This window comes from Narcine bancroftii, chromosome 4 (assembly GCF_036971445.1).
Source record: "Narcine bancroftii isolate sNarBan1 chromosome 4, sNarBan1.hap1, whole genome shotgun sequence".
Classification (NCBI taxonomy): domain Eukaryota; kingdom Metazoa; phylum Chordata; class Chondrichthyes; order Torpediniformes; family Narcinidae; genus Narcine; species Narcine bancroftii.
The window spans coordinates 171,562,378-171,581,217 of record NC_091472.1 but is presented as its reverse complement, the minus strand read 5'-3'; positions in this window follow the sequence as shown (position 1 = coordinate 171,581,217).

Sequence of the window (18,840 nt, the reverse complement as noted above, 5' to 3'; positions counted from 1 at the left end):
ACCTGGCCAGGAATCCTGGGCAAGCATGGTGTCGGCAAGTGCAACGACAACGGGTGCCTCCTGTTGGAGCTCTGCGAAAAACAGCGGCTTGTCATTACAAACACCCTTTTTCAGCAGAGGGACAGCCTGAAGACTACCTGGATGCATCCCCGATCCAAACACTGGCACCTCCTGGACTACGTCCTGGTGCGAGAAAGAGACAAACGAGATGTGCTCCACACCAGGGTAATGCCCAGCGTGGAATGCCACACTGACCACCGGCTTGTTCGCTGCAAGCTCAACCTTCACTTCAAGCCAAAGTCCAGGAACAGTAAAGCCCCCAGAAAGAGGTTCAATGTTGGAAACTTGCAGTCAGACAAAGTGAGAGGAAACTTCCAGGCAAACCTCAAAGCAAAGCTCGAGGATGCAATTCGCCTCACGCACTCGTCCCTTGAAACCCTCTGAGATCAGCTGAAGACTACCATACTGCAAACCACTAAAGAGGTACTGGGCTTCTCCTCCAGGAAAAACAAGGACTGGTTCGACGAAAACAGCCAGGAAATCCAGGAGCTGCTGGCAAAGAAGCAGGCTGCCCAACCAGGCTCACCTTACAAAGCCGTCCTGGCCAGAGAAGAAACGAGCCTTCCATCGCGCATGCAGCCATCTTCAGCGCAAACTCCGGAAGATCCAAAATGAGTGGTGGACTAGCCTTGCCAAACGAACCCAGCTCAGCGCGGACATTGGCGACTTCAGGGGTTTTTACGAGGCTCTAAAGGCTGTGTACGGCCCCTCACCCCAAGTCCAAAGCCCGCTGTGCAGCTCAGACAGCAAAGTCCTCCTCAGCGACAAGATCTCCATCCTCAACCGATGGTCAGAACACTTCCAATCTCTTTTCAGTGCTAACCGCTCAGTCCAAGAATCCACCCTGCTCCAGCTCCCTCAACAGCCCTTAAGTCCAGAGCTGGATGAGGTCCTCACCCGGGAAGAGACATATAAGGCAAGTGAACAACTGAAAAGTGGCAAAGCAGCAGGTATGGATGGAATCCCCCCAGAGGTCTGGAAGGCTGGCGGCAAAACTCTGCATGCCAAACTGCATGAGTTTTTCAAGCTCTGCTGGGACCAAAGAAAGCTGCCTCAGGACCTTCGTGATGCCATCATCATCATCCTGTACAAAAACAAAGGCGAGAAATCAGACTGCTCAAATTACAGGGGAATCACGCTGCTCTCCATTGCAGGCAAAATCTTCGCTAGGATTCTCCTAAATAGAATAATACCTAGTGTCACCGAGAATGTTCTCCCAGAATCACAGTGCGGCTTTCACGCAAACAGATGTACTACTGACATAGTCTTTGCCCTCAGACAGCTCCAAGAAAAGTGTAGAGAACAAAACAAAGGACTCTACATCACCTTTGTTGACCTCACCAAAGCCTTCGACACCGTGAGTAGGAAAGGTCTTTGGAAATACTAGAGCGCCTCGGATGCCCCCCAAAGTTCCTCAACATGGTTATCCAACTGCACAAAAACCGACAAGGTCGGGTCAGATACAGCAATGAGCTCTCTGAACCCTTCTCCATTAACAATGGCGTGAAGCAAGGCTGTGTTCTCACATCAACCCTCCTTTCAATCTTCTTCAGCACGATGCTGAAACAAGCCAAGAAAGACCTCAACAATGAAGACGCTGTTTACAACCGGTACCGCACGGATGGCAGTCTCTTCAATCTGAGGCGCCTGCAAGCTCACACCAAGACACAAGAGCAACTTGTCCGTGAACTACACTTTGCTGAAGATGCCGCTTTAGTTGCCCATTCAGAGCCAGCTCTTCAGCGCTTGACGTCCTGTTTTGAGGAAACTGCCAAAATGTTAGGCCTGGAAGTCAGCCTGAAGAAAACTGAGGTCCTCCATTAGCCAGCTCCCCACCATGACAACCAGGCCCCCACATCTCCATCGGGCACACAAAACTCAAAACGGTCAACCAGTTTACCTATCTCGGCTGCACCATTTCATCGGATGCATGGATCGTTAACGAGATAGACAACAGATTCGCCAAGGTAAATAGCGCCTTTGGAAGACTACACAAAAGAGTCTGGAAAAACAACCAACTGAAAAACCTCACAAAGATTAGCGTACACAGAGTAATTGTCATACCCACACTCATGTTCGGCTCCGAATCATGGGTCCTCTACCGGCATCACCTACGGCTCCTAGAACGCTTCCACCAGCGTTGTCTCTGCTCCATCCTCAACATTCATTGGAGTGACTTCATCACCAACATCGAAGTACTCGAGATGGCAGAGGCCGACAGCATCGAATTCACGCTGCTGAAGATCCAACTGCGCTGGGTAGATCACGTCTCCAGAATGGAGGACCATCGCCTTCCCAAGATCGTGTTATATGGCGAGCTCTCCACTGGCCACTGAGACAGAGGTGCACCAAAGAAGAGGTACAAGGACTGCCTAAAGAAATCTCTTGGTGCCTGCCACATTGACCACCGCCAGTAGGCTGATAGCACCTCAAACCGTGCATCTTGGCGCCTCACAGTTCGGCGGGCAGCAACCTCCTTTGAAGAAGACCGCAGAGCCCACCTCACTGACAAAAGACAAAGGAGGAAAAACCCAACACCCAACCCCAACCAACCAATTTTCCCTTGCAACCGCTGCAACCGTGTCTGCCTGTCCCGCATCGGACTCGTCAGCCACAAACGAGCCTGCAGCTGACGTGGACATTACCCCTCCATTAATCTTCGTCCACAAAGCCAAGCCAAAGAAAGAAAAAGAAGAGTGATCATGGGTGATTTTAACTTCTCTCACATTGATTGGGATACCCATACAGTAAGAGGGCTGGATGGGCTAGAGTTTGTCAAATGTGTGCAAGATAGTTTTCTTAATCAATATGTAGAGGAACCGACTCGGGATGGTGTAATACTGGATCTCCTGTTAGGGAACGAGATAGGTCAGGTGTCTGAGGCTATGTTGGAGAACAAATTGGGTCTAGTGATCACAACTCTAGTAGTTTTAGGGTAGAGCAAAGAAGGGCCTAAAACTGTTTCCAATCTGGAAAACTGTTTCCAATCTGGATCTATTGGCCCCAAGTGCGGCAGTACCTCCTACCAGATGGCAGAAGGGAGAACAGTTTACTTAAGGGGTGTGTGAAGTCCTTCACAATGTTTATTGCCTTTCACCTGCATTGAATGTTGTAGATGTCCTTCTTGGAAGGAAGAGAGCCCTCAATTATCTTTCGCTGACTGCATTATCCTCTGCAGGGTCTTGCAGTCCAAGGAGGTACAGCTAGTGAGTGGCCAGAGTCCAACCTTGATTGATAGGTGGTGTGACTTCCAAATAAGTTTCAGACAGGGACAACACATTCCAGACAGGCAGGGAGGCCAAGTTTCCTTCACACTCAACAGTTGCTCCATACTAAATGGTCCTGAGCTTCTTAGAACTTGTTAGACCTGCATCATCCAAAATGAAAGTTTGTCACTCACTCAGCCTTTTGACCTCCTCTTGTAACCCTGATACTTAGGTGATTGATCCAGTTGAGTTTCAGAATATTTAACTTTTGAATTTTACAGACTCAACAAACCATAAACAAATCAACTTTTACACACACAGAGTATGCGTTAACCCATCCCCTTACTTCCCTCCCTACCCTATACAATTGATGAAGCAATCAATAAAATACCTTTCTTCATATTAAAAAAAAACAAAAATGAGGTCTGCGCCATCTACTTTGCAAGTCGGGGGAATTAATCAAATTGGGTGCCAATGTAACTCAAATAAGGATTCCTTATTTTAACAAATGTGACACAATTCTTTCTTCTCGAGGGGAATGCAACTCTGCATTTCCATATTTCATCGTGAGATGGTTAACTGGGAGTTGGACTTCGATGAAACCGCTATACACTTCCTGGCTACAGCTAAGGAGACCTTCACAAAAGAAACTTGGTATTTTGATAAATTAAAATTCATGTTGTCAATATCTCTGAAAAGATACACTTCCTGATCTTTGTAATTTTCTTAAGAATGTCTCCCAAATTCATCCAAAAGGGCCTTACCTTTGTACGTAGCCAGGTGGAATGGATGAAAGCTCCAACCTCTACACCACATCTGAAGCACATTTCTGAAAAATCAGATTTTGATTGATGTAATTTTTGTGGTCTGAGGTATAACTGATGTAAGAAATTATACTGCACCAATTTATATCTGGTATTAATGATTCGGGTCACACTGTTCATACATAGGTCTTCCCACCACTCTATTCATTTTTGTATCTAAGTCTGACTTCCATCTCTCCCTAGATCTATGTAAATTTGGTTTCGGTCTCTCACTTTGGAAAATGTAATACATTCTAGATGTAGATTTATATACATTCCCCTTTTGAATTAAAATTTCCACAATGTTGTATCTAGGCAAAATCATATCTGGTCCTAATCTTCCCCTTAAGAAACATTTTAATTGTAGATAGGAGAAGAATGTTCTAGTAGACAAATCATATTTATTTCTTTATTGTTCAAATGTCATAAACTGCCTTTGTATATAACAATCTCAATATATCTGATCCCTTTCTGGCACCAGATGTCCAGGATCTCATTACCCATAGTCAAAGGTATTAAATTATTTTGGGTCAAAGGCATTTTTAGAGATATCCCAATTTTTAATCCAATACATTGATTTATTTTTTTCCAAATTTGCAGTATATGTTTTAGTATAGGGTTATTTGATTTCTTTGAAATTAATTTAGTATTCCATTTGTAAATAAATTCTTCTGTTATATTTTCATCTATCAAATATAGCCCAATTTGTGCCCAGGACTGGATAGTCTCTCCATCAAAAAATGATGCAATAAATGTTGCCTGGGCTGCCCAATAATATTTTTAAAAATCAGGTAATTTTAGACCCCTAAGTTATAATCCCTCGTTAATTTCTCCTTGGAGATTCTAGCCACCTTACCATTCCATAGGAACCTCCTGATGCCTTAATTAAGTACCTTAAAAAAAATCTCAGGGAAAATGAAATTGGCAACAACTGAAAAAGATATTGAAGACTTGGCAACATCTTCATTTTGATACTGTCAACTCTGCCTATCAATGTTATAGGCAGAGCTCTCCATCTTCCAGAGCAAGGGGAGGTAATAAAGTTTAAAAAAAACATATATATATATATATATATATATAATATAAATACATTAACACAGTGGTTCACAACCTTTTTTTTTCCCACTCACATACCACTTTAAGTATTCCCTATGCCATGGGTGCTCTGTGATAAGTAAGAAATTGCTTAAGGTGGTATGTGGGTGGAAAGGAAAAATTTGAAAACCACTGTTTTAATTGTACCTAATTGACTTGTTATGTGCACAGTTTCATAACTCCAAAGGAAATGGGCCAATGACAATTTTTCTCAAGCAAAATATTTCAGTAACAATTGGGTCTCGAGCAGTGATTCTCAACTTTCCTTTTCCACTCACATCCCACCTTAAGCAATTCCTTACTAATCACAGAGCACTGATGGCATAGGGATTACTTAAAGTGGTATTGAGTGGAAAGAAAAAGATTGAGAACCACTGTATTAACTTAAAAAATATATTTGACAACTACCATAAAATCCTTTCCCATCCCTTTGAACTGTCTCCCCCGGTGACACCCACCAAAAAATTGGTGCCAATTCTCCCCCAATACTGGAGTGTGTCCATGGCATTAATTTATAGTCCTTCCCTTTATCCAGTCTCCTTGGAGCTCCCTATATCTTTATTTATCATAAATACAATAATATATACAAAAATCTAATTGTGTTTCTGAGAAATATTCAAATTAGAAGCAAAGTTTAGGGCCTCCTTAGAATCATTAAAAAATTTCTTCCCACCTCCAGGAAGGAGATTTTTTAATGTTACCAGATGCAAGAGCATAATCTACGCCTTTATTTTTTAATTTTTTTGCACCTTCAAATTATTTCCTGTTTTTTAAAAGCAAAATCCAAGTTGAAGTTAAATCTGGAAAAAAGAAAACTTTTCTCCCATCTCCCTCAATGGGCCCACCTCTTTTTTTAAACTCTCTGTTACAGCACGCAGGGTTTTTTCTCCATCAAAGTAATTTGAGAATCTAATCAAAACTGTTTGAGGTTTCTGGTCAGGACCTGATTTAGGGAAAGGGGATCTTTGTGTTCTTTTTATATGTCAATCTCCATCATCTTCTTTTATTTAATATATCTGGGATCCATTAAAAAAAATTATTTCCTTCCCTCAGTCCTATTCCAGGTGAGTTTCTGGTCAATGGTAGCCACCAGGATGTTGATAACGGGGACGCTAGTGATGGTTAGGTCACCCTCAATGAGATGGTCGTTGCCAGGCAAGCATGCAGCATGGGGTCAGTTACCACACATCAGCACGTGTATTCTTTCCAGGTAATGAAAAGTAGAACAGATGCACCTCCACCCATAAAGGTCCCACACACAAAGTTCAGATTTATTATCAGAGTACAGTACATACATAACATCACATGCAACCCCTAAGATTAGTTTCCTGCAGGCCGGGCAGAATCACTACTTATCAATAGTGCAAAAATCTGTATTCACGAAAAGATATGTATACAAAAAAGAATTGTAAACAAAGAAAGAAATGTAATCAAAGTGTGCAATACACAAAATAAATATTAAATGATACACAATGCGCAAAGTAAGGATATGGATTGGAGAGTTTGGGTTGTAATTTGAATGCAATACTGGAGAATCAGAGTCAAAAAGCCTGTGGGTTCTCTGGAAGGGTATTTTCACTTATAATGCCACCCTCTTTTTTTCCTTTCACCACTGAAATGATCCATCCTTTGATACTGTTACTTCAGACAGTGCATTCTAGATTTCAGATTTATTGTCGGAGTACATATATGACATTATTTTTCCTGTGGGTGAAGCAGAATTACCCCTAAATGATAATGCAAAAAAAAACTACACAGTACAAACATAAAAGAATTGTAAATAGATAATGAATTTAAACAAACTTTGCATTGCAGAGAGAACAAAGAAAATCAATCAATAAAGTAAGAGCCCTTAAATGAGTCTCTGATTGAGTTTGTAGTTGAGTCTGATGGTGGAGGGTAGCAGCTTTTCCTGAACCTGGTGGTGCAAATCTTGTGGCACCTATCTCTTTCTCGATGGCAGCAGTGAGAGCAGTGAACCCAAGATCCCATGTGCAGGAAAGATATGGCACACTGCAAACTCCCACATCCAGCAAGATCCCACAAACAAGATTCTGCATATGGCAAGGGCTGTGCATGGCAAAATTCCACGCAGAGTGGGGCTCGACAACACTACACATTCAGGCAACACTTTTCACATCACAACTGTTCCCCACAGAAACAGACCCTTCAGCCCCAACCCCTCAGGAATAATTAGTACCAATCCTAGACTGTTACCGTGGTTCATTCTCCCCATATTCCCATTAACTTCCCCAGTTTACACCATTAGCTTGTACACCAGGGGCCAGTCTCCTTCTGGCCTGTCCATCTTTGGGATGTGGGAGAAAATCAGGCACCCGGGGAGTGGGGGGGGGGGGGGGACCCAAGTAGTTACAGGGGGAAAATGCCAAACAGATAGCACCCAAGATCAGGATCAAACCCAAACCTCTGGTCCTGTGAGGCCATGGCTCCACCAGCAGTGCCACTGTGCTGTCGACATGAGGAAAGGTTTTACTGACTGGTCTTTTACCTTGGATGCAGTGGGCTGTGCACAGTTGTTCTTCCGTCAGTACCGTCAGTGTTTTAGATCTCCACCCCAAGCTCTCTGCAGGAATACTAATACCAGTAGCAGTTCAAAGAGAAGGGCTGTTTCTCCAGTACATGTGAGATTGGCCTCTAACAAAGACTGGGAAAAAGACAACTCAGAACTGGGATAAATCCAATAGTGAAAGCAGATTGGTAGAGACCAAGATGATTCCTCCGTCAATAATGATCATGAGTTTATTGTCATATACATTGTACAATGAACATTGCACCAAAATCCTTACTTGCTGCAGCCGAACAGGTACTTTTTTTTTAAAAAAAAAAAGAATCACAATGCAATAAAAGTCCTAAAATCTGGACAGCTTGGGATTCTGCTAGTACAGTTTTTCAGATTTTCCAGTTTATTTTTTATTTAGACATACAGCATGGTAACAGGCCATTTCAGCCCACGAATCTGTGCCACCCAATTTACCTCCAATTAACCTACAACCCCCAGTATAGTTTTGAAGTGTGGAAGGAAACCAGATCCCCTGGAGAAAACACAGGAGAACGTAACTACTTACAGACAGTGCAGGAATCGAACCCCAGTCCAATCCCGATCGCTGGCGCTGTAAATTTTTGGGCAGTAAATCTGTGGTGTTTACGTGATGCATGCGGGTGCACAATGCACGCAGGCAAAAGCTGAGAGTTTTCCTGAAGTCTGGTTTCTTGGGTGGTCCAGATTTGTAGACTTTTGCTGTAGTATACTTAATTGAATCTGAATGAGAAAATAAATAAGAAAATTCAGTAAAATTCCCATTATCCAGAATTCAAGCAACTGGCAAAAACATGGCGGAAAATAAATAGGAAAAAAAATTTGAACGTTTAAAAAGGCGCCCTCTAGCGATCAGTTCACCAATCCACACACACGTAATCTCAAGCAACCGGAAATTCACTTATTTGTCATCTACCAATCCCCATAGGTATCAGATATTGGGGGGGGGGGGGGGGTTTCTGTAGATGGATAATAAATATTCACAGTTATCCAAGTGTTCACCCCTTAGGTGGGTTTCTGACTTATCCCAGTGTCCAGAGGATTGTGACTTATTGTTCCTGCACAGTAGTCTGATGATGCCTGGTGGAACTTGATCAAAATAGGTTGGCAGTGATTCAACATCTCACCACATATGGTGACCAGTATTACTGAAGGCTGGGTGTCAGCTAGTCATGGAATCAAAGAGTTACACTAAGGTCCAACTCAACCATGCCGATCGACTTGTCTAACTGACCTGGTCTCCATTTGGCCTCTTTACCTTCACACTGGTGTTGAGTTCATGATGGGGTGCAAGTCCCTGGACTTAAGACGGGTAAAATTCAGAAATCATTTCGGCCAGAATGACACAGTCTCGGCACTGTTTGAAGGGAATATGCGCCGTTGGAAAGCTGAAGGTAGGGCAGAGTTTGTAATGACAGCACCCTGATTTAATTGTGTGTCTCTGAAACTGGCACTCTTCTGAAGAAGAGTGACATGGTTACCCGACATTTCTCGGTAAGATTGGACACAGCTGTGATGAGCTCCAGGAGAAATGTGTACAGGTTATGGATGCAACATAGTCTGTACTTAAATGACACAGGCAGTATACCTTATTTAAACGTATATCTGCTAACTTTCACTTTCAGTAGCACCCAACCTTTTACTTCCTATGCATTCGACATTCACCATTGCCATTCACCTAAATTCTTATGCAATATGATATCTCTGCCTCACTCTAACAATACCCGGTCTCCTTTACGTCTCTGTCTAATCAACCTTTGCACGAAGAGTAACCTTTAATGTCTCAGAAGAGAGAAAACTGAGGTGGGTTGCATTAGAGATGGTCCTGGCGGTAAGGAGATAAGGAACTCAAACTGTTGATGACAAAATGACAATGATTCCCACCATTAAAATGTTGGCTGCATATCTCCAATACCAGGATGAAGAATGGACTATGGACGATGATTGTCAATACTTGGTGTCGTGGCAATGAGAAGAATTAGAAGCAGGAGTTTGACAAAGGAGATTATGCTTCAGTTACATAAGACATTGGTAGAACCATATCTGGAATAGTCTGTAGAGTATTCATACCATCCTTACTTAAAGATAGCACGCAATGAGCTGGGGACAAGTTCAGTGACTTCATCCCTACCTCAAATGGATAATTCCTTATTTTAAACAGTAGTTCCTGGCTCTAACTTCTTCCAAAAGAGGAAACTGTCAAGGCTATAACAAGAACCTTGTAGAGCAAGACTTGTTGATCCAAACCAAGGCTTTTATTAGCAAAAGACAGGAGCTCTTCACAGGTGGCCGCCCAGTCCGGAATGATCCGACCTGGCTAGGGACACAACCCTTTAAGGCCCAGACAGTAGGCGTGGCTTAGCTCTCAGCCAATCGCTGTAAGCACAGTCTAGATACTGTAACTATCTACACTATATACATTGGTGATAGATCAGTACTATCACAAACCTATAACTGGATAACGAAGATTTTGCTCCTGAACACTTTTGGGTGTATTTTGTGGATTTTGGGCAGCTGATCATGAAAATCACCTTACAATTTTCCTATAGTGTACTTTAAAAATAAATAACCTACTTTTGTGATTTCCGGTCATATTTTTAACATGCTTCAAGCATACAAAATCATGAAGTGTAACATGTCATTGAATATTCATTTTCTGCATTTGCACTTTGACTTCTTCCCCGCTGATCTCAGTGCAGTCAGTGACGAACATGGTGAAAGGCTTCACCATGACATTGAGACCATGGAAAAGCGGTATCAGGGCAACTAGAATCCATCAACGCTGATCGACTATTAGACACTGACATGAGAGGCACCAGATGCTGAGCGCAAACGAAAATCAGTGGCAAAACATTTTTAGGTCAGTTGAATTAATGCAATGTGTCAACATCATTACGTGAATAAACATGCTAAATTCAACAAAAGCTCATTTAATGTTTCTCCAACTTCCTAAATGATACAGCAAATATGAAATCATCTTTGTGTTCAGTTTGAAGTGGTCTGTCATCATCCTCAATTGTCTTTCAGGACACAAACCTTTTGAGAAAGTTTGTTGTTCAGTGTAATTGAACACTGTGTGCCCCTTCCTCACTAACGAGCCCCAACCTGAAATGCTAACTGGCCTGGATGTTGCCCCAGCCTCTCTCGGAGGACAACGTAATTCTGAACATCTCCTCTCCTGATGTCATGCAGGAAGGAACAATGCACAAATGTCCTGGAGAAGCTCAGCAGGTTACGCAGCATCCGGATGAAGTAAAGGGTAACCAACAATTTGAGGCTGGGCCTTTCCGCAAGATATCTTGTTTAACTTGTGCTGGAAAGAAGCTGAGGCATGGCTCCAGTTCCTCACTTTCACTCAGCCCATGCTGGCTGCAGGATTGGCTCGAGGCTGGCTGAGAAGGGTACCAAATATCGGAACCATGATGTGAGAGGGTGCCAAGGCCTTCCTGACTGTGTCAGAGGTTTGGATCTGGAGCTCAGGTTGCCAATGGTTTGGACTGAAATCTGTGTGGATGCGGAAATCCACAGACACTCGGTCACACTGGGAGAACTCTTTCTTCTTTTTCTCTGATTGTAAGGGCGCCAGGCAATTTGAGCTGATGGCAAATCTTTGTCTGCTTTAGGTTAGACTAAAGGAAATTTCTTGTAATGCAGGGTATCAGATTTTCGGTCTTATTACATGACAATAAAAGAACCTTCAATCTTAGCTGGTACATAGATAGCACAAAATCTTGTGATACCAGACAAGGCCCTGGTTTTCATCTGCTGCTTTGTCCTACATTGTCCTGTACTGATTACAGCAAGTGGACTGCTCCTCCCTGTGGCTCCATAGAGAACTGGAAGCTCTCTACACCTGCCACACTCATTCCTGCAGGTGACAGTAATCTCGGATTAATCATTGTCATATTAAATCACTCGATACTTCAAAGGGCAGCTGTTGCCTTAAGTACAAGTTGTGGCAGATTAAATACAGTAAACACAAGATGTGTTGCAAGGTTGGTGAGGGTTCACATTTGCACTTCTGCCGAAGGCCCTCAACTCACAATAGCAACTGCTCAAATTTGTGTGGCCAAAAACATTTTGGATTGAATACTGTGAGCAGGAGCTTGAGGCAAGAACACAGATGAGAATGTTGGCATTGAAAGAAAAAAATTTTTGCAGAAGGCCTTTCATAAACTCAGCACCCCAAAGCTCTACAGTAAACCTGCCCACAGACCCATAGAGTGGCAGAGAAGATGCAGTGCACAGACCTTCCTGCCCAAGTCACCCCATAATCCCAACCACTCCACACCAACATAAAAGTGACAACAGAGCACCCATCGTTGTGGGGAGAATGTGACCCGAGGTCAGGATTGGGTCTCTGGCCCCAAGACCGTGGCTCTCAAACGTTTTTTTCCAAAAATAGATTTTATTCACAATAAATTATTTACAACAGAGAAAACCATTCAAAGTCTTTTCACACCCACAGCGTTAGTCATATGTATACATTTCCATCAATGTTACATTGGCTCTCTAAATACACCATTACCACCCCCATGGCACCTTCCCCCCACGCTATTGTTTGAGGGAATCCTCCTTGGTCGCAGCCCCGGTAATGGGAGGACTCTTGACTGTGGTCCTTCCCCCTCAGCACCTTCGCGTTGGCTGTACCAAGCCTCTGTACATCCCTAAGCACATACTTCAGTAGCCTGGAATGTGCCAGTCAGCAGCATTCCCTCACAGATCTCCACATGCTGAAAGACCAACAGTTTTCAAGCAGACCAAAGTAAGTCTTTCACCGAGTTGATGATCTTCCAGCTGTTCTGGATGTCTGACTCTGTGTGCAACCCCGGGAACAGCCCATAGATCAGACAGCCCTCTGTCATACCGCTGCTGGGGATTAACCGTGTGTGACGCGATCAATGACCGCTCACAGACACGACCAATGACCGCTCACAGACAAGAAGCAAGTAATCAAAGGCTTGATTGATCAGAAGACCCAGGCATGCCTCTACATGCTGCTAGCTCATCCAAGGCAGATTTGAGGGAAGAGACGAAGGCTCTCGGCCTTTATTGGGGGAGGGGCTACAGGTAACGAAGGCGGGCCAGCCTGCCAGCCCAGTGAGGACATGCCCGCAGTATAGAGTTCCACCACACCATGGCAGGGACCCTTGCATCATTCTCCACACTCTTAGCGAATCTGCATTCAGTAAAGGGGTGGGTGACTGTCTCCACTCCACTGCAGCCATCTCAGGGACAACATGTGTGGTCCATGATGCTCTCAAGCAACGGGGTGGTGATCCACTTCAGTGATGTTGATTGAGGTGGATCACCAGAGGGAACTCCTTTGCTCTTCATCCTATAGTCTTTCTTGCTCCCAACAGGGCAGTTTAATGTCTCCATGCACCGAACAGTGAAGCATTCCTCCAGCACCTCTTGGATGATGAAGCAACCTCTGACTCAAAGGAAGAATCTTTCCAATGGTTAACTAGCCACAGATGCTGATGCCAATTAATGAGTTCTACTCCTACTGTTCTCTGACCTTGCAATGCGATTGGCCCATCCCTTAAGAACCCAGAAAGCATTCTCCACACTTCAAATATTTGGCTTTTGAGGTGGGGAGCTCACATCATGGAGCATAGGAGATGCCCACACTCCTGCCAGCAACTTCTTTCGACAAATGGCTGTCATTTGTCCAGCTTGACTTGCGGATTGACTCCCCTTGAACTGGGCATAGCATTGGTCTCACCTGGAGCATGGTGTTCAGATCTGGCTCTGAATCCAGAGAGGAGCTAGCCCATGCCCTGTTGTTGATTCAACACTACCTTATTACCTGTGCTACAAGGTTGAAAACTGAAGTCAGTTTGCATAGGCCAGCCTAGTATGCCCCTGAATTTTGAAAACGTCTCCATCACAAAACTTACGAAATGGAAGTAGATCAGAACCTGCTGAACTAATGAAAGAAAGAGGCTGACATTTTATCTCTGCACCACTTTCCTGCACTAAACCTACATCCCTTCAATCCCTTAACATCTAAAAACCTATTTATCTCTGCTCGAAATATGCTCTGCAACTAAGCCCATGGAGACCTCCTGGGTCAAGAATTCTAAATATTTACTACCTCACCTCTGTCCTAAACGAGCAGCCCTTTCCATTGACTCTGTAGCCTCACATTCAATGCGTTCATCACACAAGGTCTCATAACCTGTTGTAACTTTATTTGTGTTGGTAAGCTTGCTTGTCCTTATTCAACATTCTGTTCCTATGTGTGAAATTTCAAAAAACAGATGATTTACTAGAATACAAAATCGTATCAAGTCAAAATCTCTGCCTATGGGGAACAAATAGGCACCATCTTGAAATCGGAGTTTTAATTTTCAATGAGGAAATGATGGAAGAGTTGTGTCACACAAAAGAGGGCTAGAAATTTGGAATTCTGCCCCTCAAAATGTCAGGGGATAATCCCAGATCACTTGGATCTGTCCTGAATCCTCCACGTCAATGCAATCACGTAGAAGGCTTGCCAGCTGCTATACCTCATAAGGAGTTTCAAGAGATTCAGTATGTCACAAGACTCGAAAATTTCTACAGGTGTACCATGGAGAGTATTCCGATTATTCCATCACTGTCTGGTATGAAGCTGCCAATGCACAGGACAAGAAAAAACTCCAGAGAGTTGTTAACTCAGCCAACGCCCTCACGGGCACCAGTCTTCACTCCATCAAGGACGACTACAAGATGTGATGTCTTAAGAAAGTAGCCTCTATCCTTAAGGGATCCAACCCCCCCCCCCCCAGGCCATGCCCTCTCAATTTTTCTACCATCAGAAAGGAGGTGAGGAGCCAGAGGATGAGCACCTAGCAGAAGAAGGACAGCTTCTTCCCCTCTGCCATCAGATTCCTGAATGGACAACGAGCCACAGACACGACCTCACTTTCTCTTATTTTCTTGCACTAATTTATTCTGAAATGTAATTTAGAGCAATATTTGCACTGTATTGCTGCCGCAAAACAACAAATTCATGCCAAAAAGTTCTGATTCTGAAACACATGGTTTATCAAAAGAGAAATGCTGCAGATGCATTTTATCCAAAATAAAAGCAGAGAATGTTGTAAAGACTCAACCAGTTAGGGAATATGGAACAGCGTTTCAGGTCAATGATCTTTTTGTCAGAACTCTGAGGAGCTAAAAGTGAAGCGCATGAGGAGGGTGGGGCAAGAAGAAGCAAGTAGGAGGTGGGTGATAGGGCAGAGAGAAAGGGAGGGGGGGGGAAGATCATACAAGTGGTGGCAGTGCTGGATGACAAAGGGCAGTAAATGTATGTCAAGGGGAGGTGCAAATTGGAGTGGACAAGAGAGAAAATCATCACAGAATATCTAAGTCAGAATAGCTGGCTACCAGATTTTGTTGAAGTATCTGATACTATGGATTGTACAGCACAGAAACACACCATTCAGCCCAACTTCTCTACAACAACCAACAGGAGGAAGATGCTTTCAGGGCATCTGCACATTGTACTGTACTTATGTTTATGACATTAAGATTAAAGCTTCAAGATTCTTTTATTGTCATGTAGTCAAACAAATTACATGAAATTGTAGTTAGTGGGCCACAAGGCAAACAAAGATTCGCCATCAGCAGAAATTGCCAGGTGCCCCTGACTGTACGAGAAAGTGAAGCAAAAGAGAGTCCCTTCAGAGTCATTGAGTGTCTGTGGATTCGTCTCCAGCATTCCCGCAGCCTCTGCAGCCACACAGAGTCCAGTCCAAACCGTCGGCAACCGAGCGCCAGATCCAAACCTCCGGCATAATCAGGAAGGCTTCAGCGCCCTCGACACCGTCCTTCATTTTTGTTATTTGGACCAAAATTGAGGCAGAAAATGAGGTGCCTTCCTTTTTAGGGGCTACAGCTTCTCATTTTCCATTGGATAGGGAAAATGTTTTGATGCAAGCCTCAGGAGCTGGGCTGCGCTGCTGCGTGCCTTTACAGAACCCCTATGGCCTCCTTTCCAACCCTGAGCTCCTTCCTTCAAAGCCGGCATGCCTTGATGGGACTTGGTGTTGAAGCAGAGTCCACAGAGGCAGAAATCTGGAGAAATGCAAGATCAGTGGGAGAAAAAGAATCAATGTTTCAGGTCTGAGCCCTTCATCAAGTCAGTAGGTTGGGCTTTTATCCCCCTTCTAATCTGCAGGCTCACACCAAAGCCTTTGACACCATGAGCAGGAAAATGCTTTGGCAAATACTAGAGCGCCTTGGATGCACCCCCAAGTTCCTCAACATGGTTATCCAACTGCATGAAAACTAACAAGGTCGGGTTAGATATAGCAATGAGCTCTCCAAACCCTTCTGCATTGACAATGGCGTGAAGCAAGGCTGCGTCCTCGCACCAACCCTCTTTACTATCTTCTTCAGCATGATGCTGAAACAAGCCAATAAAGACCTCAACAATGGAGACGGTGTTTACATCCGGTACCGCATGGATGGCAGTCTCTTCAATCTGAGGCGCCTGCAAGCTCACACCAAGACACAAGAGCAACTTGTCCGTGAACTACTCTTTGCAGAAGATGCCGCTTTAGTTGCCCATTCAGAGCCAGCTCTCCAGCGCATGATGTCCTGTTTTGCAGAAACTGCCAAAATGTTTGGCCTGGAAGTCAGCCTGAAGAAAACTGAGGTCCTCCATCAGCCAGCTCCCCACCATGACCACCAGCCCCCTCACATCTCCATCGGGCACACTGAACTCAAAACGGTCAACCAGTTTACCTACCTCTCTGTACCATTTCATCTGATGCAAGGATCGACAAAAAGATAGACAACAGACTCGCCAAGGCAAATAGAGCCTTTGGAAGACTACACAAAAGAGTATGGAAAAACAACCACCTGAAACACACAAAGATCAGCGTGTACAGAGCTGTTGTCATACCCACGCTCCTGTTCGGCTCCGAATCATGGGTCCTCTACCGGCATCACCTATGGCTCCTAGAACGCTTCCATTATCGTTGTCTCCGCTCCATCCTCAATATTCATTGGAATGACTTCATCACCAACATAGAAGTACTCAAGCTGGCAGAGTCAGGAAGCATCAAATCCATGCTGTTGGAAACCCAACTGCGCTGGGTGGGTCACGTCTCCAGAATGGAGGACCATCGCCTTCCCAAGATCGTGTTATTTGGCGAGCTCTCGACTGGCCACCGAGACAGAGGTGCACCAAAGAAGAGGTATAAGGACTGCTTAAAGAAATCTCTTGGTGCCTGCCACATTGATCACCGCAGTGGGATGAACTCGCCTCCAACCGTGCATCTTGGCGCCTCACAGTTCGGCAGGCAGCAACCTCCTTTGAAGAAGACCGCAGAGCCCACCTCACTGACAAAAGACAAAGGAGGAAAAACCCAACACCCAACCCCAACCAACCAATTTTGCCTTGCAACCGCTGCAACCGTGCCTGCCTGTCCCGCATTGGACGTCAGTCACCAACGAGCCTGCAGCAGACATGCACATACCCCTCCATACATCTTCGTCCGCGAAGCCAAGCCAAAGAACCTGCAGGCTCTCACTGTATCTCCTGCAAGTGTTTGGATGGAGAGCTCAGCAGCGCCACCCACTGCAGAGACACCAACTCAGCCCTTCTCATTCCACTCAGAATCCAAGCTTTGGCCAAACGAGAGGGAAATAGATTATTAACAACATCTCTTGGGAATATTTTCCTGGGTTTTAGGAGTTTAAAAGAAAACACAAGTATGGCCCAATTTACATCCCCACAGTTAGAAAGCCATTCCAAGCAGTTGGCAATCAATAGTTACTTTTCGATATGCTGCTCTGCCAAGACTAACACATAGTCTCCCCATTGGTTTTAACTAAATTGTAATAAAACTTTAACAGCTGTTAAGACCATTGACATATTATGTTAAGTTCTAGTGTTTATCCTGCTACTTTAAAACAAAATAATTGGAAACAAAAAGCTGGTGTGATGAAGTGACCTTGTAGCTTTCAGATTACCATTCACATTCCATCTGGTTTGATGTAATGCACAAACATGCTGGAGAAACTCAGCAGGTCACACAGCGTCCATGGGAAGTAAAGAGTGACCAACTTTTCGGGCCTGGGCCTTTCATCAAAGTATGAGCAAATGCAGGCAGCCGGCTTTTTATTCAGGCTTATGCCTTGATGAAGAGCCCAAGTCCGACACATTTTTAAATTTAATTAAATAAAAAAATTTAGACATACAGCATGGTAACAGGCCCACGACCCTGTGCCATCTAATTTGCACCCAATTGACCTACAACCCCCAGTAAATTTTGTATTGTCAGGGTCAGTGCCAAGGGTGGGGGGGGGGGGGGGGCATTTGCAGGCATTGCCCCCAAATGCTCTTGGCCATCGCTCACTGTCAGACCTGCCCATCTGCATCACTAACTTGACGTATGCTAGTGACTCTCCATTGCAATAAAAGCAGTGCTTTCAGCTGCTAAGTCAGAAGGTTGGAGAGGTTAACGTTCATTTGGCAGGTAGGTACCAGCACAGCACCCCCCCAACCCGCTGAGCGAGTTTACGAGTGTTGGATTGTACCACCTTGGTTACCCTAACGTCCCCCTCTAACACTCGTTCTGGCGCCAACTCTGCGTACAGTGGGAGGAAACCGGAGCCCCTGAGGAAAACCCACACAGACACAGGGAAAATGTACAAACTCCTTGCAGTGTGGGTTTTGGACCCTGATCCCAATTGGTGATGCTAACCACTACTTTACTGTGCCACCCCATGTTGGTTACCATTTTCTTCCTATGGATGCTGAGTTCCTCCAGCACGTTGCGACTTGCACGTGACCCCAGCATCTGCACATTTTCTTGTTTAACCCCAGCTGGTTTGATCTGGTCCTTCAATGAGAGGAATTTGCCACCCTTAGTCAGTGTGACTCCAGGCAGGCACTGAAGTTAGTGTCGTCTAACGGACTCTTCGCAAACCCCAGCACATCAATAAGTGCTGAAGCAACAGCCATCTCTGGAGAAAGAATAATAAAAAGAGAAACGCAACCGTCAGATCCCTAGAACGTTTACTGCAATTCTTCCCCTTCTGGGTGATCTGCAGCCAAGCACCCCAGAGTTTTCAGCATGGTTAGTTTAGCTGTTAGTACAACACTATTACAGCACCA